The sequence below is a fragment of the Ictidomys tridecemlineatus genome, chromosome 2, assembly GCF_052094955.1.
Source record: "Ictidomys tridecemlineatus isolate mIctTri1 chromosome 2, mIctTri1.hap1, whole genome shotgun sequence".
Classification (NCBI taxonomy): Eukaryota; Metazoa; Chordata; class Mammalia; order Rodentia; family Sciuridae; genus Ictidomys; species Ictidomys tridecemlineatus.
This window is the reverse complement of record NC_135478.1, coordinates 203,079,765-203,104,484: the sequence shown is the minus strand read 5'-3', so window position 1 is coordinate 203,104,484 and position 24,720 is coordinate 203,079,765. Positions and strand designations below refer to the sequence as shown.

At 34.9% G+C, this 24,720-nt stretch overlaps 1 protein-coding gene across 4 annotated transcripts in view; it reads left to right on the top strand.

The window, feature by feature from the left end:
- The window catches only part of Cdk14 (cyclin dependent kinase 14), a 701,075-nt gene that overhangs the window by 396,312 nt on the left and 280,043 nt on the right, over positions 1 to 24,720 (top strand). The window lies entirely within an intron of this gene.

The window sequence follows — 24,720 nt, the reverse complement described above, 5'->3', positions numbered from 1 at the left end:
TTGAAACATTTTTATCTTGCTAATGTCTGCCTGTGTCTGTTGTCATTTTAAAATTGTTGTCTTATGAAGAAGCCATTCATCTTGTCTATTTACATATAAATGATAGATACATTTGAATAATATGGTAATGTGGCTACAAGGACAGCTAGAGCTGAGCAGTTGCATATATTACATGCTACCAAGAATGGATGCAGATTCACACATCAATGCAAATATAATTTCTTTTGTTTAATCCATGATTTGGAGTCAATAATGTATTCAGCTGATTTAGACTTGGAACTTTTGATTTATGTTTTCCAGTATGTTTAGTTCACATCTCTCAATGAAATCTAAGTTTTTCTAACTATTCTAACTAACTTTCCACAGAAAAGATACTTTAAAATGTATTTATTACCTCCTTCAAATTGTACACTTAAATTAAAAGGAAAAAAAATAGTTTGGGCATCAAAATCAGTAACATTGATAAAGAAACTGACAGCAGTAATGTGAAAATATGTCCCCCGGATCTTAAAAGAAAACAAAATTTATTTGTGAGGGTAAAAACTGTGCCTGTCAAGTTGAATTTCATTTGGTGATTTTATATTTTGTGAACATGCCAAAATAAGTGAAGAAATTCATTATGTTGCAGTATTTGCTGATTAGGACTGACTTTGAAATGCAATCATTTTTCTTTGAGCAAGATCTTCCCTGGTCCCAATTGTTGTACAGATATCTAAGTCTTCTTAAAACAGCCTCATAATAGCTTGCACTATGCATTGTTCGTCTAGTGTCATTTCATTCCTAACTTCTCTTGTGGAAGTAAGAAATGTTGTTGCTCATTGTTTTAGAAAGTGAGACAAGATAGGCCACTCATGGCTTATGATGCCCCTGCCTCTTCATTTCTCCATTTCCTTCCCTTCCTGTTTCTTGCCTGTTCTTTTTGGCTTCCTTTTCCTACTTTCTTTATCTCTATCCTTTTGCTCCTTCTGGTGAAGCACTGTTGGCTGCTATGCCTGAAATTGGTTAGTTTGATTTTTGTTTATTTTAAGTATTAGATGTTTCAGTGAGTCTCTGAAATCCAATTTTTGTGAAAAGAAGAGCTTTGGTCTCTAGAGGATCTTGAGTTTTGCCAGGCAGGGTAGGGAAGGTGTAGACTCCTCAGCAATATTAGCCTGATTGTGTGGCAGTTGTCTAGAACAAAAATAACTTCCCTGAGTAAGGCCCAACGTTTTTATTTTCTTACTGTTTTCCAATTGATTGTACTTTAGAAATATTTTATGTTTCAAAAAGAATTAAGGTTCTTACATACTTTCATGAATGAATCAGATTGTTCTCCTCACAGTATCCAGCAGAGATAAACTTCACCTTGTCTTCTTCCATGTTTCATAGTGGAAGGTGGAAGTAATTTTGAAACATGAAATGCTTTGGGAATTGGAGCAGATCTCTCTCTCTCTCTCACTTTTTATTTTTTACACTGCTGATTTATTTTATTTTTTCATTTTTTAAAATTTTAATTGTTATATATGACAGCAGGAAACATTACAATTCATATTACACATATAGAGCACAGTTTTTCATATCTCTGGTTGTACACAACATACAGTCACACCATTCGTGTCTTCATACATGTACTTAGGGTAATGATGTCCATCTCATTCCACAGTCTTTCCTACTCCCATGCTCCCTCCCTTCCCTTCCCTTCCCTTTTCCCCTTTGCCCAATCTGGAGTTCATCTAATCTTCCCATGCTCTGACCCCCATGGTGAATCAGCATCCTTCAATCAGAGGAAACATTCAGCATTTGGTTTTTGGGGACTGGCTAACTTCACTTAGCATTATATTCTCCAACTCCATCCATTTACCTGCAAATGGTGCTGTAAAAACTGGAAACCCATATGCAACAAAATGAAATTAAACCCCTATCTCTCACCGTGTAGAAAACTCAACTCAAAGTGGATTAAGGATCTAGGAATTAAACCAGAGATACTGCATCTATTAGAAGAAAAAGTAGGCCCAAAGCTCCATCATGTTGGATTAGGCCGCAACTTCCTTAATAAGACTCCTATAGTGCAAGAATTAATATCAAGAATCAAAAATTGGGATGGATTCAAACTAAAAAGCATCTTCTCAGCAAAATAATCAATCAGTGAGGTGAATAGAGAGCCTACAATTTGGGAACAAATTTTTGCCACTTGCACATTGGATAGAGCACTAATCACTAGGATATATAAAGAACTCAAAAATCTTAACACCAAAAAAAAAAAAACCCACAAATAACCCAATCAATAAATGGAGCAGATCTTAGTAGGGAGAGTGGGGTGGTGGTGAGGCACTGTGGTATTGAGATGATGGGTGGGAGAGAAAGAATAGGGTGGAGTGAATTAATGTTTGGGAGGGTGACCACCGAACTGAAGAAAGTCAACAACTGTGATTTATTGGATTTTGTGCAGGGGCACTGGGCTGAGGGCTTTTTTTCATGATGACACATGGTGTTTTCCACAGCACATGGAGCTACGACTGTCACCAATTTATGAAGGAGAAACCTAAGGGTTAAGAGAGTCTTACAGTGTGTAAGCAAGATAGACCTGGGCTATTCTTAATTTGAATCCTAATTGGAATATATTTCCTATTGATTTTTATAGGTTAAATTAGAGGAGCCCTGAGTCACAAGAGGGAAAGAAAGCTTTCTCTTCTTTCCACAGCCTTCCCTTACTCTGCGTTACTCTGCATAATCCCACTGGCTTAGGAGGCTGAGACAGGAGGATCATGAGTGGGTGCTAAGCAACTCAGTGAGACCCTGTCTGTAAATAAAATACAAAGTAGAGCTTGGGGATGTGGTTCAGTGATTGAGTGCCCCTGAGTTCAATCCCCATTACCAAATAACAAAACAAAGTAAAACAAACAAACAAACAAAAAAACAAGTTAAACTTCTTTACAGTAAAGACAAGGCTTGCCACCGGGTCAAAAACCCAACCATTTAAACTTTTATTTCAATTGCAAAATGTGTTTTAAATTTCCATAAAGCGAATTTCCAAGTTACTGTATTGCCCCATAGGGGTGTACTTAAATATGTATACATACATGTAAAAATAGAACTTTATAGCAAGTTCTAAAATCAGTATCCACTATTTCAATCTAAAATCTTGCAAATTTAATGGTGCTATTACCGTATTCTAAAGTTGTTAAAATAAAATATTATTTGCTAATATTTACAAATGAAAATAACATCAAAATATTATTTTCTAAGTAATGTTGATTTTGTAGTTCCACATAATTCATATCACCTCTTTTTGAAGATAACAGGAGGGAAGATAACAACTAAAACAGTGTAGGAAAAATCAATACCTTGTGCCCATTAAACCCCAAATGTGAAGGGAGAGCAAAATATTATAAGAACTATTAAGCACAATGGAATTTTCCTTTTGGCTTCAGAATTAATTAAGTTTTCAAGGGCTTTCTGAGATACCTGTGCAATATGAGACTCACCAAGTGAAGGATTCTTATTTATGATAATGTACACACAGTATAAATACACTTCTGTTCTTTGCTTTAAAAGAGAATTCAAATACTAGCTCTTTTATGTTATTTCCACGAATGACATTTTAGGTTTTATAAAAGCCTTCTGAGAATCGGAATAATGAAATAAGTAATGAAAAGTTAGTGATGTGGAAGAATACTCAAGGAAATGACTTCAGAGGTCATTATTAAAGTGATTCAGAGGATATTGTAGGCTCTCTCTTAAGTGCTGTGAAAAGTTTCTGAAACACCCAGACATTTAGGTTCTTACACATTCTACAGTGTGTAGATATAACAATCTGTAGGCTTCAAGGTTGGGGACATGGTGGGCAGTGTGCCCCCAGGTTGCTCACATCTCTTGGGAGAGAAATCCAGAATATAGCTGAGAATTATTGACTGTAGAATATATTTTCCTGTAAAGTGTTAACAATTTCTCCCACTATTTAAACAGATTTAGTTTGTGTGCATATTTACATACACACAAATGTGTGCCTATGTATAATATGGTTAAATATATAATATATGAAGTTTTTATGGATATATATAAGTTTTTTTTTTCTCAAAGACAAATGAGTGCCGCATTATCCTCTTTAATACCAGGCTGGAAACTTTGAGACTGATTCCTTATGTGGAAATGAGAATATTAATAGTAAGCATGATTATGTAAATATGTTGCCATTAAGGTCACAAGTATTGTATTGTCTTAAGTTACAAAAGAGCGAAGCTTGTGGACCATCATTTTTCATTACATATTTAACACCTACATATAAAAAGAAAAGGAAAATAGAATGGTGATTACCAGGACAGGAGGGAAGAGGTGGAAAAATGAAGTTGTTCATTTGGTATCAAGTATCAGTTTTACAGCATGAATCAGTTTTAGAGATTACTGTGCAATATAGTACCTAAAGTTAGCGATATGATATATTGTGGGCTTAAAAACTTGCTTAGAGGGTGGACCTTATATTAAGTGTCATTACCACCAAAAAAATAAAAGAAAAGGGCTACAAGAAATGGAGGTGATAGATACATTTCTTATCTTGATTACCTTGCTCATGGTGATGGTATAATAGTATGTGCATATGTCCAAACTCAAAAAAATTGTATACATTGAATATATGTAAATTGTTTATATTAATTATACCTCAGTAAAGCTGTAAAAAACAAAAACATCAACAAACTCACAGATAATCATGGTATTGCTAGGAACAATCATTTTATTTCTTATTCTATGCTGTAAACTAATGAAAAAATCTTATATTCTCTATTAAAAAATAAGCCATCACCAAAAATGATATAAAGTGGTATTTGGCTTTTCAGACATCCAGTTAGGTGGTTTTAAAGAGCTGTATGTATATTCATCAAAACACTCTCATAAATGTTATTCCGTTAGATTCTATCTACCTTTGAGGTATGTAGGGTAAACATTTTTATACAGCATTTTTTTGATGAGAAAAAATAATACTTGGAGAATTTAAACAGATTTACTAAAATTACTCAGCTAACTTAAAAGGATGAAATAAAACTAAAGCCCCAGTTCCCTGTACCTGAGACCTCAGTTACTCCATTTCACCCTGGAGGTTGCTGTGTTTATGTCTTCATAGTTTTATATGATGATCTGAAGTATGTGTAATACGGACCAGGAGGCTGAAAGTTATATTATGACTTTAAATTCAGCCACAGAATTTACCTAGCTATGTAATTTCTCTGCCTCATGCATTTTGATTTCCAAATCTATGATGAATGCTTTAAGTTGCTTGATTTTACATCACATCTGTTCTTGAAAAACTATAGCTTTCCATTAATATTCTAATTTCCAGATTAAACTATCTGGGGGCAATTGAGTATTTTTCTGTTCTCATGAGATTAAACCTGTGTGCTCATGAACATGCATATGCAACTTTAAATGGCGGTGATCAGGGTAGGCCTCTTTGAAAAGCTGGAGGTGTTTAGGTAAAAATCTAAAGAAGAAAATTTGGTAAGAGAAAATTCCAAACAAAAGGCTGTGGATCAGTAGAGATACTGTGGCTGGAACTGAGAGAGCCAGGAAAACAAGAGGAAGAGAAAAATCCAACATACTTGTGGGTCCAGATTGTGTTTTCCTTATAGATCTTTGTTTTACCAAGTTTCAATTTAACTCAGAATGAGGTGGAAGGCTGCTAAAGAGTGCCAAGCACAGAAATGATCTGACCTGATTTACATTTTAATTGGGTCTGTATGGACAAATTCTGCAACAGGAGTCCCATTAGGAGCCTGTAGCAGCGTAATTTAAGGATAAGATGATGATGTTAGCAAAGGAGAGGAGGTAAGTGTTTGGATTCTGGATTTATTTTTATGGGTGAGCTGATAATATTTGATGTGTGATTTGAGAGACAAACAAGAGTCAAAAATAACCGTAGGCTTGGACAGTAGTAATAGTGGAGCTTTCATCAGGAACTAGAAGAGGTACAGTATGGAGAAGATAAAACTTGATTTTCTTTTTAAATTTGTTCTTTTTTGGTACACATGACAGTAGAGTATATTTTTGACACATTATATATATGGACTATATGGAGTATAACATTAGGATCCCGTTTTTGTGGTTGTTCCCTGCTAGTGTATTCATATATGAACATAGGAAAGTTATGTCCAATTCATTCTACTGTCTTTCCATTTCCCATCTCCCCTCCCTTCCTTTCATTCCCCTTTGTCTAATCCACTGAAAGAGATTAGAGAGAGCCTATAGAATGGGAGAAAATCTTTGCCACCTGCACCTCAGATACAGCATCAATCTCCAGGACATATAAAAGAATGCAAAAAAGAACTTAACACCAAGAAACCAAATAATCTAATCAGTAAATGGGCAAAGAAATTGAATGGACACTTCCCAGAAGAAGAAATATGAATGGTCAAAAAATATATGAAAAATATGCTCAACATCTCTAGCAATTAGAAAAATTCAATTTTAAAATTTACTGAATCTCATTCCAGTCAGAATAGCAATTATCAAGAATACAAATAACAACAAATATTGGCTAGTATGTGGGGAAAATGTACATTTATATATTGTTGGTGGGACTACAAATTGGTGTCATCACTCTGGAAAGCATTATGGAGATTCCTTAGAAAACTTGGAATGGAACCACAATTTCATCCAGTTATCCTACTCCTCACCATATACCCAAAGGACTTAAAATCAGCATATCATAGTGACACAGACACATTAATATTTATAGCAACACATTTCATAATAGCTAAGCTTTGGAACCAATCGAAGTGCCCTTCAATAGATGAATGGATAAATAAAATATGGTATGTATACACATATTTACTCAGCTAAGAAAAATGAAATTATGGCATTTTCTGGTAAATGGATGGAACTGGAGACTGTCATGCTAAGTGAAATAAGCCAATTCCCCCAAACTGAAGGCCAAATATTCTCTCTGATATGCACATGCAAACACACAATGATGGGGGTGAGGGATGGTGAGGGACGAATAGAAGTTCAGTGGATTAAAATTTGATTTTCAACCTTTGAAGTTTGAGATGCTTGTTGCATATGAAGTGCAGGTGACAAACACAGTTGGGTATGAGAATTTAGTATTTAGGAGAGAGGTCCAGGACAGAGATTTGGAAATTGTCTGGACTATAAACATTTAAAACCAGGGGATTGAATGAGATTACTAAGCTTGTTAGTTGTTACATTGGTTCCCTTAAGTGAGCTTTGCCTTTCAATACTACTTCCTTGACTTATCTAACCAATAAAGCAAAATGTTGAAAGGAACACTGTGCCAGGTCTGGGCCTAATGCTTGGAAAACCTTTACAGTTTCTGCTTTGCACTCTTGAGAGTTCTGACCAGGCAGGTAAAGAATTCCTGATGTCCTATTAGAAAGAGTATTTTGAGAGAAAGAGAGACCTATTCAACCTGGAGGAGAACTGAGAACCCAGTAGTCAGGGTGAAATTGTTGGGTTCCAGAAATTGGACCTTAGTCAGTTTACCCAGCCAGACTGGCCAAGGTCCAGACACAGGACTGAAAAAGCATTTAGGTAGAGGTTAGAGACATGTTCCAGACTCTCATAGACCATGTGGAGCCTTGATAATTTGTTCCAGCTATTTCTTTTCTGAATTCCTATCCTACAGAATTGTGAGAAATAATATAATGGCTATTATTTTAAGCTACTAAGTCTTGGGTTAGTTTGTCAAGCATCAGTCAATTTGTAGTGCATTATATGGGTAAATGGATATACAGAAGGGAAGAAAGATCTGTGGACTGAACAGTGGAACACTACAAAATTAAGGGTCCAAGTAATAAGGAATGGTCAGCAAAGGATTTTAAAAAGGATCTGTCTCTATAGAAGAAATTATTCATTATTTCAGATGAAACTATTATATTTGATACTCAGAGATCAATGAACTGGGTGTCACAATGGCAAAATCTGCCTCTCTAATTTCTACCAGAGTAGTACCTGGCACATTGTAGGTGCTTATCAAATATATTTGTATGAATGAGAGACACCTGGAGCAGGAAAAATAAGAGTTTACTACGTAAGACAAGCAGCAAGAGAAAGAACTACTTTATTCATTTTTAATTATTTTTAATTTCTCTATGTGTAATTTTCTAAATATAATCTTTATTTGTTTCTACCAACACAAATGGTCTTTCAAGTAGAATATTTAGAACAAATTTGACTCCATAGCAGGTAGTTAGAGCAGGCCTCAGATAATGGCATAGTTAGAGATGCCTAGTTGTCAAAAGCATTAAGAAATCTGGCTTCTCTGAGTGTCAGTCATAAATCTCCATAGCAAGCAACAGAAATTCTCCTGGCCTGCTTTAATAATAAAATTTACTGAGGTGATATCATATGGGTGACAGCCCTGCTAGAAAGACTTTAAAAATGGGCAGGAACAGTGTGAGTTTGGACAGTCTGAACCAGAGACAAAATCATGCCATAGAGCTGTCTGCTGAGTACCCTCCTGCCACCAGGAATGTTGCAACTGGACATTGGCTTCACTTGCCTGCCTTCAAATGATGGCAAATGGCCTCTACATTCTCATTGCTTTGGGGGATTTGCCTTTTAATGGGAACCTGGACTGCTTGTGTTTGGTTAACAGAAAAAATCTCATGTCATGTTTTGACTAAACTGGACCCTGAGGAAGTATCTAGTATCTTAGCTTTTGTAATGGCGGAGGGTCCTGTCTCCCATCTAGGTTCATAAAGCAAGGATTTTTTTAACCTTAAGGAATATTTTCAGATAAAAGGCATGCTTTTCTTGGTTCCTTGAACTATTTCCTAAACATCTACTAGAATAGCTTAATTCTCTAGTCCCAGATAAATGACATCTGCAGTGTGGAATAAATTTCAGGGGGCATACTCATGAATCCATTGCTTATGATCCCTTTGAGAAATCATCAAAAATGCAGATTGGCAAGAGTAATGCTGGTTTTAAAAAGGTGGTGGAGCAAGAAAAAACCAAATAATATAATCAGTAAATAGGCAAAGCAACTGAACAGGCACTTCATAGAAGAAGAAATAAAAATGGTAAACAAATATATGAAAAAATGTTCAACCTCTCTAGCAATTTGAAAAATGCAAATAAAAACTACACTGAGATTCCATCTCACTTCAGTCAGAATGGCAATTATTAAGAATACAAGTAATAATAAATGCTGGTGAGGATTTAGGGAGAAAAGATTCACTTATACATTGCTTTTTAGATTGCAAATTGATGCAACCTCTCAGGAAAGTAGTCTGGAGATTCTTTAGAAAACTTGGAATGGAATCATATACCCAAAGGATTTAAATCAACATACTACATTGATACAGCCACATCAATGTTTATAGCAGCTCAACTCAAAATAGTTAAGCTATGGAACCAACCTAGGTGCCCATCAACAGATGAGTGGGTAAAGAAAATGTAGTATGTATAGGCAGTGGAATATTATTCATAAAGAAGAATGAAATGATGCCATTTGTCAGTAAATGGATGGAAATGGCTAATATCATGCTAAGTGAAATAAGCCAATCACAAAAAACCAAAGGCTGAATATTCTCTCTGTTGTGTGAATGCCAACCCATTACAACACAAGGTGTGGAGGGAGGGTGAGTGTTGAAATTCACTGGATTAGACAAAGAGGAATGATGGAGAAGAGAGGGAGTTGGGAATAGGAAAGACAGTAGAATGAATTGGACATAACTTTCCTATGCTCATTAATGAATACATGACCAGTATAACTCTCCATTATGTATAACCACAAGAATGGGATTAAAATTGGAATGAGTTGCACTCCATGTATGTATAATATGTCAAAATACACCCTACTGTCATGTATATCTAAAAACAACAAGTAAAAAATTAATAAATAAATGAAAAGTTGGGGGGGAAAAATCTCTGCATCTGTAGATATATAAGCTTAATTTAGAGTATTAGTGAAATTAAAAACTGCATATCTAGACCTTGAGTTCTAATAATCTTCATTCTTTTATATAAGAAAGTATTTTTCCTTGATTGTAGAAAATTTTTTCCCAGGGACCCTGATAAGTTCCTTCAAAACAGAATAGTTCCTTCAAAACAATCTAAACCCAGTTAGAAGATTGTTATTAGTTTATCTTTGGTTGAACAACTTTGCTCAAAGTCTATTGATTAATGAGTTGACATCAGGGAGGAGAAAAGTCAGTTGTATGCTAGAGGGTATTGTCCTTGACTTTATTCTACATGATATTTTATTAATGACCCAGATGAAGGCATAGTGATGATCTGTTTGACCTATTTGTGTATGTGTCATAGCTGGGAGCCATAATTAACACTCCAGGTGATGGAATCAAGGGTCAGAAAAGAATCTGATGAAATGTTGAGTCTAACCCACAAGATGAATTGCTGTGGGGGTATGTAAAACAATATATTTGATATTGAAAAAAAAAGGCAGTTAGCCTAATATAGAAAAAGCAGGGTGGGAGAAAATTAACTTAAAAATAATTTAGTAAAAAAGACTAGTAATTTATTTGACTCAGTGTTGAGTTAATACCAAGATGTGACTACTACAGAAGATATTCAAAAAACCCGGCAAGAGATTGGTACTGTTACTTTTCTCTGCACTCATGCCCCATCTATGAGTGGGGTATTTTTGACAGAAACTGAAGGAAACTGAAGAGTACACTAAAGAGGATGAATAGGATGGCAAGATGGCCCCAGTAAAGGTACTGAGAGGATTATTCAGGAGAATTAATGATTTACTAGAGGAAAAGTAGCATATATATTCCAGAAAGGACAAGAAACCAAGTGTGAGAGTTCGAGGAGGTTGGTTTTAGCTTAGTCCTGGGAAGAATGTTCAAATGCTTTGTTTTCTTTAAATTAAATTCAGTGTCTGGAAGCATACATAATGAGCACCTGATCATTAAAAATATTCGAGTAGAGGATGAATGGATCTACATGAGAAATATTGTAGTAAAGGTTCCTAACCTGTACTCCATGCATTGCATTGAAATACGAATAACTTAGGTGTTTTATTTCACGTAGTTCCAACTGAAATCATGATATAGCGATAAGTTCCCTCCCCATGCAGATGAAGAAATTTGGGCTCAGATGTCAAAAGCCCCTATGAATTCCCTTTCCAGTGACTGCATCATATTATTTCCTGAGTCCATTGTCAATCCAGGTCACACCAGCTTTATGCAGCAATAAACTGTCCATGTTTTTGCAGCTCACATAAAGTTGTACCATTTGGCATGATTTTTGGAGATGGAAATGCAACTTATTATCATTATTCACTTGATCATTCATTAATTTATTCTTTTTTCCTCTAGAATACATAGACCTTTCTCTTGCTGGTGAATATCCTTAGTTTCTAGAGGTGCAAATATGAAGCCCTTGTTTAAAAGAGATTGAAGCCTTTTGATTTAAACTAGAAAACCACCATGAGCCATTTGAGATACAAATTATTGTGCCAGATCTACATGTGTCAAATGTGTTTTAGTGAAAACAATTGGAAAACTAGATTTGACTCATAGACTTTTTTTTATGAAAAGGGTTCAGAGATGTTTTTGTTTCATATATGAAGAACTAGCTATTTAGTGTAATACTGTGATTACATGTGCCAAAGAGGGAGGTTGTCCAGAACCAAGTACCAAATATGAACAGATGTAAGCATTGTGGATGATTGAACCGCACAGGCAGTGTCGGATAGAATGCTGAACCATGAGGAGAAATTAAAGAAATGAAAAGGCAACAGACTGGTTTTCAATGAGTGCTGTCTTATGAACTTCTTATTTTCTTTAATTGGTAAGCAAAAGCTATTAACTCCTTCTGTCCTTTCCCCTAATGACTTTTCCACATCTAATAAAGAATCATGGTTTCATTCACTCCTTTTGAAATGTATGTTCACTATCATGTTGGGTACTGAAATCTTGTTGTCTCTATCTCTCTCTCTCTCTCTCTCTATATATATATATATACATATATATATATATATATATATATATATAATTAGTTGTAGTTGAACACAATACTTTTATTTTATTAATTTATTTTCATGTGGTGCTGAGGATCAAACCCAGGGCCTCACATGTGCTAGGCAAGCGCTCTGCTGAGCCACAACCTCAGCCCAATCTTGTCGTTTTTATTTCTTTCTGTTTATATCATATCTATATTCTCCGTAGTTCAACTTTATTTATTGTTTTTGCCATTCTTATTAGGTACTCAGAATCATAATTCAGTATTTGATTCACATGGTCTAAGATGTCTGATTTTTAACTCGCTATGATTATCCATAATAATCATGCCTGATTATCCATAAAAACAAAGTTATGAGTACATTCCACCAGAGAGCACACTGTTTTGAGAGTACTTTACAAAACTCTGTGGATTTTTAAATTTTAATTATTTTTCTCACTTTATTTTAGAATTTCTAAACTATAAACATTTAATATTATCAGAGGGAAGGTAGAATAATAATGAAAAGACAATTTCTTTGGAAAGAAAAGAACATAGTTCTCATGTTATTTCTATACAGAAAAATTGTCATATTTCATAAGAAAACGAGGTCTTTAAAAACTTTCCACGTTTGAAAGGGTGGGAGAAGCAGGAGAATGATGCATTAAGTGTAATAAAAGCGACAATAATTATCACTTTGGAGAAGCTAGAGAAAAGCTTTGATTAAAGTATAAAAGTTGCAATTTGTAAAAGTATCCAAGATCAGCATGAAGATGATCAATAATTCCAATTACCTGCACATTAAGTCTGTTTAGGTCTTTAAGTAATTGGAGAAAAAATCATTAGCAAATTCAACTCGAAGTAAAAAAAGTATATATTATTATATATCAGACAAAATGAAATGGTTAAAACTTCTGCCCAGTGTTCAGAATCAGTAATTTGATAAAAGAATTTCATTAGAATGACTATTCAATCTTATTTACTTTTAAAAATTATTGATTCTATTATTTCTTGAATTTCATGAATATTTTGTTAATATCACATAATGTTTCAGTTTAATGTACATTCTTTCCTTTGATAAAAGAATATTCAACCACTCTAGTTTTAAATCATTTATTTTGTTGTTGTAATTGCTTTTATGCAACTTAGACTTGCAGATCAAACAATCCATTAGTTCTAGCTTTGTTATGAGAAATAGAGATTTTAACCTTTACCTTTCTACTGCTTCTATTTTTTCCCCTGAATATCTGATAAATTTTTCTTTCACAGTGTTTCCTTCCTTATCTTTGGGATTATCTGTTGATTCCAGAAATACAAATGGGAATTCAGGATTTTTTTTTTTTGGCTGTTTGTTTTTTCTCATTCTTCCACTTAAAAACAAATAGATCCATCTCTCCCATCTTCCCAAACTCCTAACCCTCTCTATATAGTTGTATTATAATTTCAATTAGATGAGAATTCAATATTTATACTGCTATTTCAATGTAAAGTGTTATTTCTGAGGCATATAGTATACTATGATTACTTTTCCCTCTCTGTTGAATTCTTGATTTCCCTGGAGCTAATAATAATTTCCCCACTTTTTGTTTCTGTTATTAATTCATGGCCTCCCAGAGCCTCTGCTTGGAGCATCTGCCCTGATTTTCTGATATACCCTCCCTATTTTGTCTCAGGCTAGAGCTCTATTCCCCATCCCTTTTTATTTTATTTTTGGCAAACACAGTTTCTAATACCTTCATGTGAAAAGGTGTGACAAATATTTCTGAGACTATCTTTATGGCACTATGCTTGATTGACATTTTGTCTAGACGTAGAATTTGGGGTTGGAAATAACTCCATTAGAATTTTAGTGGGATTTTTCCATTGCACTCGAGTTTCCATTATTTCTGTTCAGTCTATTTATCTTGATTTTCAGTGTCCTGAAGTTTTGTGTAAAAGTAAAAATAGAAACCAAAGGCAAAGCTTTAATTTCACTGGGTACTTCTTTTCAATCTGGAATCCCATGTCCTTCTATTCTCGGTTCTTTTTGTCATCATGTAACATCTATATGAAGACATGATTCACCTAACAGAATTCACACTTATATATATCTGGTTTGAGTACATTTCATTTCCTTAAAAAAGAAGCCCCCAACCCATATCAGTCACTAAAAATTTGCCATCCCACCCTGCCCCTAGTAACCACTAATATACTTTGTTTCTATAGATTTGCCTGAACGTGTCATGTAAGTGGAATCACATTGATGTGTGACCTTTTGAGACTGACTTCCTTCTCTTAGCATGATGTTTTTGAGGTTTGTGCTGGAGCATGTATTAGTAACATTCCATGGCACGGATGCACCATGTTTTATTTATCTGTTCATGTATTCATGTACATTTGCCTTTTATTTTAATGTTTGGCTATTCAGAATAGTGCTGACATGAACATTTGTATATAAGCATTCTTTTAGAGTGATTACTTTTAGTATACGTGGGAGTAGAATTGCTGAATTATCTCATAATTCTTAACTTTTTGAGAGGCCAACTATTTTCCAAAGTGGGTATATCATTTTAGATTCTAACCAGCAAGTGGTGGGGGTTCCCATTTTTCCCTACTAACCAACACTTGTTATTATGTTTTTTTTATTATTATAGTGGATGTTTAGTGGTATTTGATTGCCATTCGATTTGCATTCTTTTGAAGACTAATGAGCATCTTCCCTATTCCAAAGAAACTATCTTAAATTATTGTCTTATAATTTTCTTCCTTCAGCTTCTCTTTTCTCTATTTTTGGATCTTTTGAATAATTGACCTCTGTATTGCTTTTCTAATTGTTTTGTCTTTTCTCTTCCATTATCAAATTCTTGTACTTTAGCTCAGCAATAAATGAGAACTATTTCCTCAACTTGGTTTCATAAATTCTATTGAAACATTATGTTTCATATATTCCATTGAATAAATGAAATTCTATTCATGTTCTCTTCTATTTAAAATTTAATTTTATTAATACAATTGATATCTAAATTATCTTTTCTTTGAATATTCCATTTATAATATCCTTTTTCTTTTTTTGAAATTGCACAATCTTTCATTTTACCAAATATATTAATAGACTGTTTGAAGTTTTTATTTTTTTAATCAGAAAAACTGGTTTTCCCACATTATTTATTTATTTATCTTTACTTTTAGTTTGTTTTGGTCTGTGTCTTTAATATCACACCTGGTGTTGAAACAACCTGATGTGGAATTCCAGGTATGTGAGTAACTGATACCATGAATTTCACTGTAGAAACTATCCAAGCCATTTTGTTGAAAAACCCTAGATACCAGTGTTCATCTTCCCTGCAATGCTGTAAGAGAGTAAAGTCTTTTAACCCTGCCTGGAGTTTAGCTGTCAGTCTTCTAGAAGCAGCATGGGGTTAGAACCCCACACAGTTCTCCTGTTGCAGGATCTATCCTTATCCTTAACTAGTTGGGTTTCCCAATTCAGAACACTCTGTGTTTGGGAAGGGTACCTGTCTATATAAGAAAAGCAGGAAAGGGTATCCCTAGGATTTAAACAACCTCTGCAAAGACTTTGAACCTATGTTTTGTGTCTTAGATGTCTATGTGCAGACCTTCAGTTCATTCCTCCATTCTGATCCACCAATTCCTGAGCCTATTGGATGTTCTGTGTATAAATAGGGTTACTTACAGGCTTTCTCCATTGCCAGCAGAATATTCTATTTGTTTGTTTTTGCTCTGATGTGATAATCTTGCTACTGACTGTTTTGGAACATCTAAAATTGGTGAGTGTGGATTCAGCAGAGTACAAAGTAGATGCATATGTTCATTTGCCATCTTTATCTTGGAATCTCATCCATTCTTGATAAGTTTAAGTATAAATAAATGCTTAAACTTGCTATTGTGTAAACCACTGTGTAATTATGTAATTTTTTCACATTAATGTTGGTAGACATGTCTTAACATTTATCAATTGTGACAAGGGGAGGGAACGGGGAAATAGCTAATTATTATATTGTTGTCCAATCATTAAAATTTTAGGTACTCAAGGAAGGACTAAAGTAAGTGTGTCGTTATCAGGATATTGTATTTTAATAGAAAGATTTATGCTTATTAATTGGTTTATTAGTCCTTACTTTGGTGTTTGCTATGATTTGTTCATGATGATTATGTGATAATGACACACATATAGATATACATGCATACATTTGATAGTATTACAAAAGCCAGAAGGACATGTTTACCATATAAATTAAAATGTGTGGAAATATATAATGGTTTGATTTTAAAATTCAACTGTAAAAAATACAGACTTTTTCATTTTCAGTTTTTATTATGTGTATTATTGAAGACCTCATTTTTTGAGAATGAACTTGTGTTCTGAGTTAACATCCAGTGTCAGTGAGTAATTTACTCCTTTCTCATCCAGCCCAGTTATAAATCCTTAACAGCTGCTCATGCTTCATTTCTGTTTCATAATTCAGGATCTAAAACACTAATTTGTCATGGCAGCTATTTACTAAGTAAAAATTTTCTATTTTAGATTCCCTCCCCTTTTTTTCTTGAATCTTTGTTTTATAGCTTTGAATTCCAGTTATTAGCTTCTGTTTCAGCCATTGTCAGGGACTTCAGAAGATTAAGTTGGTTTTCTCTCCTTTACTCCCCCTGCCCCCTCCTTTTTTTCATTACTTGGATCAGAAAGTCAGAAGAAGCAAGGAAAGGCAGATACTGCTAATTAAGTTAGAATTTTAGGAAGTATATTGAAGAAAGCTATCTAAATCTGACAAGATAGAATGTCAACAGTGCTTAAGCAAAGTGGTACGTGAAGAATATGATTAGCAGTAGAATATTTATAAGGTGAAAATAAAAGAATAGTATCTTCATTCAAAAAATAAATGAAATGTTAGCTGACTGAAAAACACTATGAATTGAGCAGCAAGTTGTAAAGTGTTCAAAGGGCAACCTGATCATTCTTGTCTGTCATTATGGCATCTGTCTGTAGGTGATGAATGGGCGGCTAGTCTCCCTGAGGGCTGGGACAGATTTTTCATTTTGTGTACCTTACAGTACCAACGGCAGTGGGCACTCTATAAATCTTTGCCAATTTTATGTGGATATTTCCACAGAACAGAAACATGGATGTGTGTGTGTGTGTGTGTGTGTGTGTGTGTGCGTGTGCGTGCGCACACTTGTGTGTGACATAATATAGAGTCATTTTTCATGGTTTTCATTAAAACACAATGTGGCAGGCACAGAGTTATGGTTACCATGTCATCATTTAAAGGAGGAACATGCTGCCCAGTTTCGAGAACTAATACCAGTAGAATTCCTCCAGCTTTTGGCTCCTCCAGGACCTGTTCCATTGGCAGAATGCACCCTGAATGAAGTCATACCCATGCATCTTGTATGTGGAGATTCGGAAAGGCAAGGGTAGAGACCTGGACATTTTATGCCAGTGCAGGCTGTTTTTGGTGCTAGGTTGGGCAAAGATTTATTAACTAACATCTTAGTTTGACTTCCTTTATCCAGGCTCACTTCCTTCTCTTTTATTTCAGCTAATAAACCTGTTTGATTCCTTTATTCTAATAAACACAGTATTCCAACCTTCAATTGGAGAACTCAACCTCTGTCGAAGAGTCATAAAGACTAATTCATCAAGACTGACTTTCAACTGGTATTTTCAGCCATGGCATTAGGAAAGCATTACTTGAATTTATCCAGATAGACTACATGAGGTTTTTATTCTTTCTTTTGAAAAGTTTTTTCACTAACCTTTTCATGGCAAATCGCACTAAGTCAAGAGAATAGAAGGATATTTTTAGCTCAGCTCCACTAACTCCATGTTGGCATAAAAGTCTGAAACATATAATGAGGGGCAGTAATAACAAAACATCCACTGTATCTGCCAAATATTTCAACTGTCTGACATTGAGGGCTTTCAGAGGACTATTGAGAAGAAACTGCTCTTTTCTCCTCCACCCCACAAAGTGTCTAATTTCATATATATACAGAGCCAGGGATTAACATGTTTTCTTCATTCATGGGTTGTGCAAAGATAGTAGCTAAAAAGAAAAGAATGATGACTTAATTTTGGACAAATATATTTATTTTACCACAGATTAATTAGCAATTTGCCTTTTGGTGGTAGCTGTCTAGTGATAATTTGGAATTTCTACTCTACTTTAGCTTTTGTAAGTACTTATTATATAAGAATTCATGAGATTTTTGTTTCTCCCCATTCTGTGATCTCAGGAGATTTGTTTGTTATTAAAAAAGCTGCTTGAAAGAACTTTTTTACAGTTTTTGTATTCTTTCCAGTTTATTTAACTACTAATAAATATCTAGTGCTTCAGAGCATTGTACTCTGTAGGAAAAACTTGAATTGAAACAATAGTGTGTGATCCTTTTACTCATTGATTTTGAGAAACCTAAATTTTGACCCTTTATGCACACTGTATTGAAATATTTTTAAAATGAAGTTTTATTTAGAAAGCAAGATCTTTAGCTGAAAGTACTTATACTTCAGGTACACTACAGGAATAGAAGAATAAATGTCCTCTTTAATCCTATACATAACAAAGAGACATTTCATATACTTCACTGATTGTCAAGACTTTCTCTGAAAGTTTTGCCATTTTATACTACTGTGTGTTACCTCCAGCCTGGAAGATTTAGGTGAACTCTCTATTTGTAATATAAAATTATTTTTCAAGTTATTTCTCCAACTCAAGAGATTTTTGATTAGTCCATATTGTAGTCTGTATCCTGCAACCTTTATCCCATAAATAATCATGTATTCGTGATCATGTTGAAGAACTTCATGGAATTTTGCATTGCAAAATCATGATATTTTGCTTCTAATACATTATTCTGTATTTATTGCCTTGGGAAAAAACCTCTGCAAACTGTTATCTCTGGATCAACTGATATGAACAAGATTGTAGGTGTTTCATTTTACTTAAGAAAAGGATGAATTCATTGGCATTTATTTTACTGTCATTTATATTTTCCCCAAGGTCTTCAATATGCTCCTAACTAGTGAATATTTTTATTTATCTTTATGCATTCTACAATCCTCCACTCATTATACGAATTTGAAAAGTGATAAAATTTTATGCCAGAAAGGTGGCTGAAATATTACCAAATTACATGTTTTAAAATATTTTCCTTTTGATGATATGCTGTGGAATTATAGTTTTTAAAATTTAAGAACACCATGTACCTGAAGCTTATTACAGTGTAGTCATAGAGTTTTCTAGGACACATATTCTGGCCTTACAGTCCCTATGTGGGTATTACTCTTAATCCCTTAGCACCAAGCTTATAAATAAGACTCATATCTACTGTGTAGCCAGCAAAGTTATTCCAGAGTGGTCACCTTTGTTTCCTCTGTCTTCCCTCCCTGCTCTTTATTTCTTCTCTTTTCCTCTTTAATTCTTGGTTTTTTAGTTCCTTTCCTACATGTTTCTCCCACCTGTAATTTTAGGGTTTTCCATATTTCTAGCAGAGCAGCTCCAGAAAGTCTTTTCAGAGTGAGAGCTATTCCTGTTCCTTTTTCTTGTATCTTAAGTAACCTGTTTTTCTCTTCTTTCAAATTCTTGAGGAAGTTAGATTATCAGAACATTCCATTCCTTATTCTCTTTAGCTTTTTATTTTTCCTTTAAAAAAATCAACTAGATCTCAAAATAGCAAGAACATCTTCTCTACGTGGCTATTTAATATTGACACTGTTAAAATTTGTTATATGGCTTAGGCTTGTAGATGGTTTGCCCCAGAGCATATAAATGCTGCTGGATAACCCTTTCCTCCACTGTTCCAATAGGGCACATTTTACACATTCTTTTAATGCTGGAATAATGTATGGTTCTGTTTGAATGTCTTTCTAGAAAATTTCCACCAATTTCTTGAAACATCCCGAAATTATACATTGAATTTTTTATCTTATAAAAAGAAAAATTATTTTAACCTCTTTGAAGTTTATAAAAGCAAAAATAAATTATGTAGACAAATATAAAGGTAGTTACATTTGGGTTTAAGAATTAGCCCCTATGATGTGAAATGACTTCTGATATAACCATTGGAACATGAGTGTCTGCATTCCTTTTTATCAGAGAAGAATGGCTTGCAACAGTCTTTGCCTTGCAGAACTGTCCAGTCTGTCTCTCTATGATGTCATTGCCAGAAGTCATATAGTACTTTTTTTTCTGTTTTGTTTTAATAGAAGAAATTTTTCAGGTTGCTGGTTTTACATGATGGGAATGTGGTTGGAAATGCTTCCTGTTCCAGTCACCAGCCTCAGGCTGCTCATGCATTTTGGATTCAGAAATGACAGCTGGAACCATTTAAGCAGAATTATGGGACAGCCACATATAGGTTTATTATTCCCCAAAAGGAGAATACATTATATGATTAAAAAGAAATGGATGATTTAATTAGGAGTAGACTGTAGCATTGTAACATTATGATTGTTACAGAAGAATTTTTATGTAGTATAAACTGCTTTGTGGATTAACTGCCCTTTCCCTCTCTAGGGGATATGTATATGGTTTTACTCATAGAATTTCAAATATTTTCTATGTGTCTTAAAACCAAGAAAAAGGCACAGTGAAATATTGGGGATTAATATATCTTTGATTGTGTGATGATGGAATAGATTGAAAGGCCACATCATCTCCATTGTCATACTGTGTCTTATGATGTAATTTGAAGCACAATACTTTAGTTGAAATGAGAGTGTCCACTTCAGAGAGAAGAGATAACAATTTTGTACAGGTTTATGAATGTCTTGTCTTTGCTGTTAAAAATGGTGGAGTTTTAAATGTATTAGCATGAAGACTGACTAATATTTGATTGAGTACTTACAAAGTTTTTTTCATAACTATTGTTTTAAAAATGAGCCCCTCTGATATGTAGTAGTTACAGATTTCCTCTATTAAGTATTCTAAATGACTGTGATTTTGTTTTAAAGGATAGGTTGATTTTCATTATTTCCTTGTTAATGAAGAAGTCTTATGTTTTGGAACTCACAACATTATGATTTCATTAATTATGATTTGGGAGTGAAATGGATGAGTACTTTAAATCTGAACAGGAAAAAATACAATTTCAAAGTCAATTTAAATCTGTGGACTGCCTGTAAGAGCAGTTTGAATCTAACTGCTCAGTAATTTGATGTTTAATTCTTACAACAATGTGGGCTGATTAAAATGGAGATTATACCTAGAGGAAAATGGCAATGATTGCAGCAGAAGAAAGGAGGCTTCCCTTCTGTAAGTTCTCTTCAATTCCCTGTAGCAGTTACAGTTCCCCAGTGAATTATGACTGTAATGAGCTACAGGTGAAATATATTAAAAACTACAATGTTAGTACATTCTTCCTATGTCCATAGCCATCCTTTCAGTGTGGTTTTACAGTGCAGGTGTGTGTGTGTGTGTGTGTGTGTGTGTGTGTGTGTGTGTTTGTGAAAGAGAGAGAGAGAGAGAGAGAGAGAGAGAGAGAGAGAGAGAGAGAGAGAGAAAGAGAGATGTCATTTGTGTCCCAGACATGGACAATAGTAAGAAAAGTGACCTTAGCAAGTCATAGAACAGTCTGTCTACACTTGCTTTCTCAGTCACACTAAGAGTCACTGTTAATGACAATAAGAGTCATTGCTTAAATTTGGGGACCATATGGGACATCATAGAAGAATGGAAAAATTGTGCTTTTCCTTCAGAAAATTGGAAATTATATGATCTGTTGCCATTAAGACTATCATTTAAAGATTCTCTATAATGGGCCACTTGCCTGGATCAGATTGGGGGATCTAGAGTCAAACCTGGATGTGGACTAGACAACTTCTTAAACAGAGATCAATGAGGCAAGGGAGGGCTCTGTGTTTGTATGCTTCTAATTTGCACATTTATCAGCTAGCTCTTAACACATTCTAGCTGTCTAAATAGTATGTTTCCACTTAATTTTTTGTTGTATTTGGTTAGCTAAGTTTTGAATGAACTGAACTTCAGTGTTTACTCATAAAATAATCAAGCCCACCTATTAAAAATTAGGTTGGAATTGATTTTATCTTCTGTAATCTTTTAATTTTCTTATGCTTGGGAAACAGAGGTCTTTAAAGTGTTATAAAATCTATACCAAGCTTGAATACACTTTCTGTCTTCTCCCCGATAAATGGAAAATTAAGTGAAACAAAAGTAAGGGCTACGGAGGCTCTGCTACCAAACTTCAAAATGAGGGCTTCTGTTGGCTATCTCCACAAGAAGACCTCCTTATTTTTTGCCTAGTTGCTTAAAAATAAGGCTGTGCTATTTTCAACCTAATATTTTTGGCAGAGCTTCTGAAGACATCAGAATTAGCTCACAAATAGTCGAACTTCATCCTTAACATTATAGGAAAATGGAAACAAACACATGTGTTCTGTGAAAGGGATTTATTTGCTCGATTAGAAAAGTCCAATATGAAAGTCAAAGTTATTGCAAAATCAGAATTACTCTAAGGAACTTGATGCCTCTTGAATAGGAGGTTCAACCATTTGAAGGGAAGTTACTGGAAAATCCCTGTTCATGAATAATGAGTTAGATAAAATCAAAAGACACATCAGCATGCACTGAATGGCTAAGCCTACTTTACACTTGACACATACTTCTTTCTGCCCTGGAAATTAGGCCCTATTTTGTGTCCAACAGATTGTTTGGGCTTCATCTAGCTTTCTTATTGGTGGATTTATGTAGAGGGATATTTCTTCTTTCTTCTGACCCAGGTAAGATTAAAAAAATGTAAGGGATGTGGAGTGGAAAATATGGAAGTCAATGTCACAGTCCAGCTGTTGCTCATCTTTTCCTCCTGCTGGCCTCTTTCTCCTGGTCCTCTTCAAAAGAGGTGTTTTCCATGGTATACATTATTAAAGGTTATCAGGATATACATAATTTATCTTTGGCGCTTTCTTCCATGTCTTTATGTTTAAGCCACATGGTTACATGCAGCTTATAACTAGTGTCAGTCATTGTCATTCCCTTTCCTGCCTATGATTAAAATTAACCAGGACTATACTATGTGAAAATGCTTATGAGTAAAAAGAGTTCAATTCTCCATATTGTTTCTATGTCCTGCCTTTTCCGAAGGGAGATTTGTCTTCTGCCTTCGAAATTGATCCAGCCACAAGAAATCAATATGAGGAAAAAAATTCTAAATCTTACAAATTATTTTACAGTAAACATTTATCCTCCAAGGGATTCTGATTTCAGATCCTCTCCTCAAATTCCCTCCCCCTTAGAAACATTTCTGTACCTTTGTAAATAACCAAATAAATGCTACCCAGTGGGCAATTAACAAGGAGAATATGTGCTTGTTGATTGAGACTTAGAGCTACTGGCTGCACTCCCTCTGTCTTCTGCTTGGTTTGTAAGTCTAGCCACCCTTGATAGCTTCCTTCAAAACCACCCACTCTATGGAATACCGATGTGCTGTTTCTAGGCAGTTGTCAGACACAAACCTGTCAGACACAAGCACTTCTACTGCTTCTAGTGGTATTATGCTGAAGAACAGTGGCAGTGATGGAGTGAATGAGAGAAGTGGTGTGGGTGGATGAGGCGAGGCACAGTGCGGTAAGGGAGGAGGAGTTTTAGCTCAGAGCCATGGCAGACACTCACAGGTATTATCAAGGAGCTAGTCCACCTGTGCATGCTCCTTTTGATATTAGAAACAAGAAATAGTCAGAGATCAAGCCAGATGGATCCAATATTATCAAGGTATTCCAAGAGAGTGATCTGTTTGTTATATGTCATAGGGGCCTTCTGTTCAGAACTCTTATACCTACAATGAATTTAACACTGAGATGACTAAGAAGTGCCTTCTGGCATGCTTTGTTAGGTTTTACATTTCTAGACTACTCTGTAAATCATAAAGGTCACATAATCCAATTAACAGAACTAAAGGAAGAAGTTGTCAAGAAAGAAGAGATGTTAGCCGGGCATGGTGGCACATGCCTGTAATCCCCATGGCTCAGGAGACAGAGATAGGAGGATCGCAAGCTCAAAGCCAGCCTCAGCAACTTAGAGAGACCCTATCTTAAAATTAGAAAGAAAATGGAAGGGCTGGAGATAAGGCTTAGTTGTTAAGCACACTTGGGTTCAATACCTGGTATCAAAGAGAGAGAGAGAGAGAGAGAGAGAGAGAGAGAGAGAGAGAGAGAGAGAGAGAGAGAAGGAGGAGAAGGAGAAGGAGAAGGAGAAGGAGAAGGAGAAGGAGAAGGAGAGATGTAATGAAAGTTATAATTTGGGCACATCTAATGCAAAGCCAAATAGACTACTGTGCATTTCAAAAGAAGGAGGGCATATGTACACATATGAATACACACAGTGAATCTCAGCATCGTGTACATCCACTAGAAATTAATTTTAAAAAATAACTATGGTAAATGGCAGAAAGATCAATAGAGGGAAGGGAGTGGGGGGTGGGGAAAGGGAAGTAAAGACACTGGTGTCAGAATTAGAATAATTCCATGCTTGTATAATTATGTCAAAATGGATTCTACTGTCATGTATAACTAAAAAGAACCAATAAAAAATTAGCGGAAAGAGACAGTTTTTAATGTAGGTAAAGAAAAAATTTGTGACACAGGGATATTGGGGTACAAAGTGTGGCCTTGTACTGCTTCCTGTCCCTTCTTCTATCTGAAATTTCTTGGATTCTTGCTCCTAATCACCCAGAGCAATCTGAGGTTCCTGTTGTGTTTGCTAGATGTGCTTTGAGTGGAGTGCAGGAGCTGAGAAGGGTGAGTGAGATGTCTAGCCATGCAGGTGGGAGAAACTGCACATCAAGGTGAAGTACAGTCCTGGGATCTCTCTC